The sequence below is a fragment of the Schistosoma haematobium genome, chromosome 6, assembly GCF_000699445.3.
Source record: "Schistosoma haematobium chromosome 6, whole genome shotgun sequence".
Taxonomy (NCBI): domain Eukaryota; kingdom Metazoa; phylum Platyhelminthes; class Trematoda; order Strigeidida; family Schistosomatidae; genus Schistosoma; species Schistosoma haematobium.
The window spans coordinates 22,364,392-22,372,729 of NC_067201.1; positions in this window are offsets into that span (position 1 = coordinate 22,364,392).

The following is an 8,338-nucleotide window of genomic DNA, read 5'->3' on the forward strand; positions in this document are numbered from 1 at the left end:
TTCCACATATCTCTTGATCAGAGTAAGGATAAATCTAGACGTCTCACATGTTGTGAAGTTTAGACAGATCACAAGTTGAACTAATTGCAAATCGAATCTCACAAGGCGGAATCGTGGATACGCACTGCCAAGTAGGAGTCTCACAATCGGTCGAAACGGCCTTCCAGTACTTTCATGTTTTCCATGGTAGTTTAGCTTCAATTGACTCATGAATTTCAACGATTACATTTGTAAAACATTCAAATGAAAACAAGTTCAGTCTTTCGATCTGTATCCATAAATAAATTAGTCTATAAAAGATGATCATCAGTATAGTGTTGTAGAGATTATTAAGTTTTTGATTGAGATCATGAATCGATTGATGCTAGACCACAGTTGAAAAACTGGAAGCATTGGACGGTCATTTCGTCCTATTTTGGGACTCCTCCTTGGCAGTGCGCATCCACGATCCCGCTCACAGGATTCGAATCCAAGGCCTTCAGTCTTCCATACGAACACTTAACCTACTAGACCACTGAGACGGCCGGTATTCAAAGGTGTTATTGTCTAACCTCAATAAATCCACGAAATTACACCAGTATATTCTATTGTACTAAGGTAGATATCTGTCTCTACCCGACACGAATTAGCTCCACTGGTTATGACATAGTTAAAAATTTCATGCAAAACAATGAAAAAAAACCAAGTCAGTAAGTTACTTCAAACTTTTGCAGATTCATAAGTATAAGAAAAAAGGAAAGTCACATTAATAATTCATTAGTTAGAATGATAAAACAACAATGTCATTTCTGTACTTTCTATACGACTGTCGATTAAACATAATAGATGATGATTAATATTTTATCATTAACAAAACCGAATGATTGTAGTTAAACATTCATATAAAGTGTAAGAAGTGTTGAGTAGGTATTTCATTCTAATATGGAGATCAAAACCGGGGACCTATGGAATTCTATTAACTTCTTAAATGACATGCTTCACAATTAGTGTAAATATCTCAACTGCAAGCTTTTGGTGATCTGTGTAGCTTAGTAATACCATTTGTAACTATAACATTCGATAATGATAGCTGAAATTCCACATAGTGTATCATTTCTCTCAGGATGGCAAGTACAACTTGATGTTGATTGTCAACTAAGATAAAGCATATGTCAAGTAGATTCCCCCCTCCCCACCAACAAACCGGCGAGACTATAATTTATGGACGAACCAATCAGAAGCGTTTGAGAAATTTCAAGGTCACAGCGCCTATTTCAGTTCCTGATGTTCACGTACGATCGGTTCACATCGAATTTTTAGAGAAAACGTGATAGTTGAATGGCTATAACAAATGCGACTACTGGGAAGTTCTTTTATTTGTGATTGTGATAATCAAATGATCTTGTGCAGACTACCGTGATGATGTTATCTTTCGATGTAATATATGTTGGAGGAAGAAGTCTGTTAGAATAGGATTTTTTCGCTCGATCCAGATTGAAACTAAGGCAAATTACGACAATTGTTGCGAACTGGATAATCAAGGCACCAATAACTGGCTGCAGCCAATTACTACATTATATATGGATGATTGGAGAGAATACAGATGCCTACGTAGACTTAGATATATGTATCATGTCGTTATCCAGAAGTGGCGTTTTGTGGACCTGACAACCGGAGTGCTTACAAGTTATATGGAAGCTATGTGGCTCGAGTTGCCTACTATAATGGAGCCATATGGATGAGTTCTTTTATCGTATGCATTATGATTTTAGAACCTCTGAACCTCTTTCTAATCTTGACAACTTTTTAAACCATGTCAAAGAAGTGTATCCACTTGAATTCTTTGATTTTGTATCATATATTTGTTCATAGTTGTTCATTATAACTATTTAAGAATTAGTCAATATGGAATTATTTCTCTCCTTGAAATAGAGTTCTCAGATGAGTCCTTCTAACAGTTTAATATTAGATTATTCTCAGAAGGGGTTTTGTAGATATTATAGAGATTTTAATTGTTGAAATGATGAGTTCATTGAAGTTAGACCATCATGAAAAAAAGGGAAACAGTGACCAGTGTAGTTCAACCGATTCTTTTGTGAGATATTAACTTACTGAAGACAATGATGGATGTTTCGTTCAATTTCGTGGATCAATTGAAATTAGATATTAATACCGTTGGGTGCTGGTCGGATCACTCGTCTGAAGGTTAAGCGCTGGCGCTTGAAAATGATAGATCCTGGGTTCGAGTCTCGAAACGGCCGTCCAGTGTTTCCAGATTTTCCATAGTGGTTTAGTTTCAATTGACTCATGAATTCAATTATTAAATTACCATAATCTCCACAAAACTTTCTTCTAATAATAACTATCATGTGCTTATTAGTGACTGGCTTTGAAAGGTATTTCCTAAAGTTCTATTGAAAAGCTGTGACCAGTGGAGTTCAACTAGATCTTTTATGAGATAATAACTCACCAAAGACAATGATGGATGTTTCGTTCAATTTCTTGCATCAATTGAAGATAGACATTAACACTGTTGGATGGTGGCCAGCTAAGTGGTCTGGAGGTTAAGCGTTCGCGCACGAGACTAATAGGTCCTAGGTTCAAATCTCCCTTGGCGGGATCGTAAGAACTGATACTCCTTGATAGATTCTAAACTTAGCTTCAATCAGTTTTACAATCAAAGACATTATCATTGTTACCATCCAGGTGTTGACAACCTCGATTGTAAATAGGACAATATTATATATAATCTCATTATCTTCAATATATGTTTAAATGAACAGATTCAATAGAGTGTTAAAACAACTTACCCTACATATATCTACACTTGTCTATTAATATTACAACATTTGAATTGGCAATAATTGAATACATTTATATAATTAATTACTAGGTGGTCGAGTAAATGGTTCTATACTCTTCTATGAAAGGGTAATAGGCGTAAGTAATTAAATTTGTATTTTTATTAAAAAACACACACAAAAAAAAGAAACTGGGGCACTTATCTCAATAGGAATCTATATTTATAAACATGTGGAACAAATTAAAGAGTTTTCTTTGTATGGTTAATTAAACTTAACTTAATTGATGAATAAATTAATTATGTAATTATGCGATTTGACAAAGTTAGTGAGGGAGAGAGGGAGTGAGTGAGTAGGTAGATGAGTGGGTGGTTGAATAAATGAGTAGATAAGTAAATAAGTAAGTAATTAAGTATAGAGGTTGTTAGACCATCGTTGAAAACCTGGAAGCACTAGATAACTGTCTTGTCCTATTGTAGGACTCCCACGATCTCGCTCGCGGGATTCGAATTCAGGGTCTTCGGTCTCACACGTGAATGCTTAACCTACTAGACCACTGAGCTGGCTGGTATCCAACGGTGTTAATGTCTAACTTCAACCAGTCCACGAAATTGCGCGACCATCTTCCATTGTACTGCCATAGATACCTATCTCTATCCGACACGGATTAAGTATGTACTTATTAATGTATGTATGCATATTTGCATATATGTTCGAATGTATGTAAATAAGTCATCAAATAAGCAAATAAATAATTACATTATTCACTTTTTTTGGTACGAAATAGGATGCTCAGAATAAAGTATTTTAACAAGTTTCTGTTACTTACTAATTGATCGATCCTGACGATCATGTTAGCAAGTCAGGAATCGACATCTGAATTATGTTCATTCATATTCAATGAATATTGTCAGCCATCACAAAGTCGCTAATTGTAATTTTTTTGTTGTATAGAGAAAGTTCGTAAAATTTTGACAAACATGCCTGGATAGGTTATATGATGAATTGACTCTTAGTGACATGGCTCAGAATCGATCATAATGGCCTAGGTGTATACACTCTCTATCTCCCCTTAAACTAAGAGATTAAAATCGCTTCATATCTTTCTACGAACTAATTCTTTCTTCCTGTACTATGTCCTTATATGCAATCTTTCTTCTATATATTACCCCCCATTGATGTAACTACTTCTATGAATCCAGTGTTCATTTTGCTATGCTAATGAGGTATGGCAACTTGGGCAGATGCATATATGTGCCTGGTCATACGTTGTAGCTGATTGACTGACTGACATAATGATGTATTAAAACAAACAAACAAAAACAGATAACTTGTCCAAGTATCTAGATGACATGAACAGGTAGACCAAAAATTTAAGCAGGCTGGCAACTACGTCATTTTAAGAAGGCCCTGGATTCGAATCCTGTGAGCGGGATCGTGGATGCGCATTACAGAGGAGGAGTCCCACAATAAGACGAAACAGCCAACCAGTGCTTCCAGGTTTTCAATGGTGGTCTAACATCAATCAATTCATGATCTCAATCAAAACCATAATAATCTCCACAGCTTCATACTGATAATTATTATGTGCTCACGAGTGACTAGCTTTATGATTGGATTCTCTGAGTTCTAGTGAGAAACCGTCACCAGTGGAGTTAATCTGGGTATGATAGAAACAGATATTGACCTCAGTACAATGGAAGATTTTCGCTAAATTTCGTGAATTGGTTGGTGTTAGGCATCAACACCGTTGGATACCGGCCGGCTCAGTGGTCTAGAGGATAAGCATTAGCGCACGAAACTGAAGGCCCTAGATTCGAACCCCGTGGGCGGGATCGTGGATGCGCACTGCCGAGGAGTTGTCCCACAATAGGACGAAACAGCCATTAAGTGCTTTTAGATTTCAATGGTGATCTTACCATCAATCGATTCACATTCATATCTATTATGTTTATTCAATGTTTATTATATATAATTCATGTAAAAAAAATGATAAATGAAAGAATATTCTTTCATGTTTGGCTTTTGATCTTCATAATGATCTCTTTAGCGAAATACAATATGATTATCATTGTATGAATTATTTATCTTTCTTATATTCACCGTTTTCTTTTCACTAAAAATAATGATTCATTAATAATGAAGTGATAACAAGAATTGTTCATTGGAATGATACAAGTATTAAGTTGTATTAGACAGAATTAACTCTTAAGATATTCATTGAATTTGAATCATTTATGATTGAACAATAAATGGGGATTCATGTGTTGAATAAAGTTAGATCATCATGGAAAACGTGAAAGTATTGAATGATGGTTTCGTCCTATTTTGAGACTCCTCAGTGGTGTACATCCATGATCCTACATGCGCGATTCGAACCTATGACTTTCGGTTTCACAAGCGAACTCTTAACCTGCAGACCGTTGAGTCGATGTTCTACGGTGTTGATATCTAACTTTAATCGATCCATGATCGTGTGTCTTAATATTAGAACAAAACGGCCTTCAAGTACTTCTAAGTTTTCCGTGGTAGTTTAGCTTCAATTGATTCGTGAACTCAACTATAAACTCATTAAAGTATCCACACAACCCCTTGTGTTAAGAGCATTATTATATCATATATTATTACACTAATGCATTATTTTTGTCATACTCTTAATAATGTAATTCTGCCTTCTCAACAGTAATCGGCTGTTATCTTATTGTATATTGATGACTTTGTAGTGACGTACTTTTATGAAGAGAACGCGATTGGTATAATGGAAACAATTTTTATTATAACCAATTGTACCAGGGATTGTTTTACTGTATTTGTTTGTCTAAGTGTACTAATGACATTCGTTCTTCCGTTGAGTATGACCTTGTACGCTTTCGGTTACGCCTCAGTAGTTCCACTTGTACTCTTTGGCACAATCTTGGTATTCTTTCGATACCACGAGATTACCAACAAATATATCTTATTACAACCATCAACTGCTATCCGGATTTTAGCCTATGAGGGGATCCAACCTAATAATTGGCACGTAGTCTCAGTGTAGTGGTGATCATAGTCAACTGCGACTCGACGCCATGATACAACGTTACAACTTCAAATTTTAACATTTAATTATGTAATGTCATGTTTCATGGTTAATTCATTTACTTCATTCTTAGATCATGATTTTGTCCCAGTTTACTAGTGATATACAAGTTTTCTTCTATACGTTCATCTAAACTAGCTACAAAGCAGAAAGTTTGAACTATGCCTTAGTGATTTATCACTAATCAATAAATACACACTACATTCCCTAAGAAAATAAGGTCACATTTCCAACGAACAGCGTGTTCCTTCCTTTAAAAAATGAAGCTGGATCTTGATTGTTCATTACATTTTGTTAATCGATTCATTTACAAAGTTGTTATTACGTAATTTATGCAATCAATTTTCATTTAAGCTGGTGATTGAAGATCGTCAATAGGAAACCCTGAATGGTCTAATTTTCATGCTATTTGGTACACATCAAGGTGTACTTGTAATCTTGATGGAACTTATGCTCACCAATGGATTCAATTCTATGACGATGGATCCAGAACTTCGTGTCGACTATCTCAAACCATCACCTTACATCTCACTATAGTGAACGTGTGATGTTGAGTTAAATCATACTAGTAACCACATTGCAATTGATTAAGAGAATTAAATCAGCACATTGAAGTACTTGACACTGATGATCAATCTTCATTTTTCCAGAAACTTATCTCCATTTGCTTTTAGAATTTTCCTTCGGGTATTTTTTCATTATTATTTCATATTTATAATCGATGTTTCCTATAAAAATCCTTATTGATATGATACTAGGTATGTTACTCACTTACATACATACATACTTACTTACGCCTGTTACACCTCATGAAGTAGCATACGCCATCCACCAGCATTCTCCATCCAACTCTGTCTTGGAAAATATTTACCAGTTGCGATTCATCCTTTTCATGTCTGATTCCAATTCTCGGTTCAGTGTGTTCTTTGACCTTCCTCTTTTCCACTTCCCTTCGGGATTTCATGATAGGACTCACCTCGTGATGCAGTTTGATAATTTCCTCAATGTTAATCCTATCTAATTCCAATGTCTTTTCCTGATTTCCTCTTCAAATGGAAGTTGGTTTGTTCACGAGGTAAGTCCTAACATGAAATCCCTAAGGGAAGTGGAAAAGAGAAAGGTCAAAGAACACACTGATCCGAGAATTGGAATCAGACATGAAAAGGATGAATCGCAACTGGTAAAGATTGTCCAGGACAGAGTTGGATGGAGAATGCTGGTGGATGGTGGATGCTGCAAATCAAATGAGAAAGGATTTCATTCTCATTTAGTCGAAAGTGTACTATAAATACTTCATATCTTCTATAGTTTCGAATACAGATTCGATTATAGTAATCTCTTTAACATCATTAAGATCAAATTATGTCATTGATATCATCTTTTTTAAACAGAAAAGAAAGAAGAAAATTGAATTGCTTGTATTTTCTTATTTTTCTTCCATTCCAGTATGTTCGTAGCCCTGACAACGGCAATTTTTTTGTATTTTAAACAGATTATTCATTGAACAAAGATTGTTCACAGGTGGATTCTATTGAAATGGATTATTAAAATAAAACTTAATGAGAATGGAGATTTATGAAGATTGTAGTTATTTTTAAATAGTTGAATTCATGCGTTGATTAAAGTCAGATTGCCATGGAAAAGTTGAAAGTACTGAACGATGGTTTCGTCCTGGTTTGGGACTCTTCAGTAGTGAACATCTATGGTCCTGCACTCGAGATTAGAATCAAGGACCTCCAGTGTCGCGCTCAAATTCTTAATCTATAAGCCATTGGGTTGGTATTCGATGCTGGTGATGTATAACTTTACTCGATCCATGATCTTGTGTCTTATATTAGAACGAAATGGCCATCCAGTGTGACTAGGTTTTCATTGGTGATCTAGCTTAGATCTACTCATCAGTTTAGCTATTAATAATCCAGTTACTATTAAATGATTAACTATGACACAAGAAATAATCTATATTGAATTAGTCTTTTCTTACCTATAATTTGAAATCAGTCTATTCAGATAATAGTCAGTGCTGAAATTTACCCAAATTAATACTTAAATCAAAAGGGGTTTTGTAGATATTATAGTCATTTTAATAGTTGAGATCATGAGTCAATTGAAGCTAGACTACTATGGAAAACCTGGAATCACTGAATGGCCGTTTCGTCCTACTGTGGGAGTCCTCAGCAGTATGCATCCATGATCATTTAAATCTATACGAAATTGATTAAAGATAGTTATTTAACAAACTGTAAAAATATGTTTCATATCTTTTGAAATTCTAGAATAAAATATCCATCTCATTCCTTGAACTATTCAGTAACATCCATGAAATCAGATTGTTTAAGAAAATCCTTAAATAATGAAGTGTTAATATTTTTTATGCCGGCTTAGTAGTCTAGAGGTTAATCGTTCAATAGCGAGACCAATAGGTCCTGGGCTCGAATCCTGTGTGCAGGGTCATGGATGAGCACTGACAAGAAGGAGT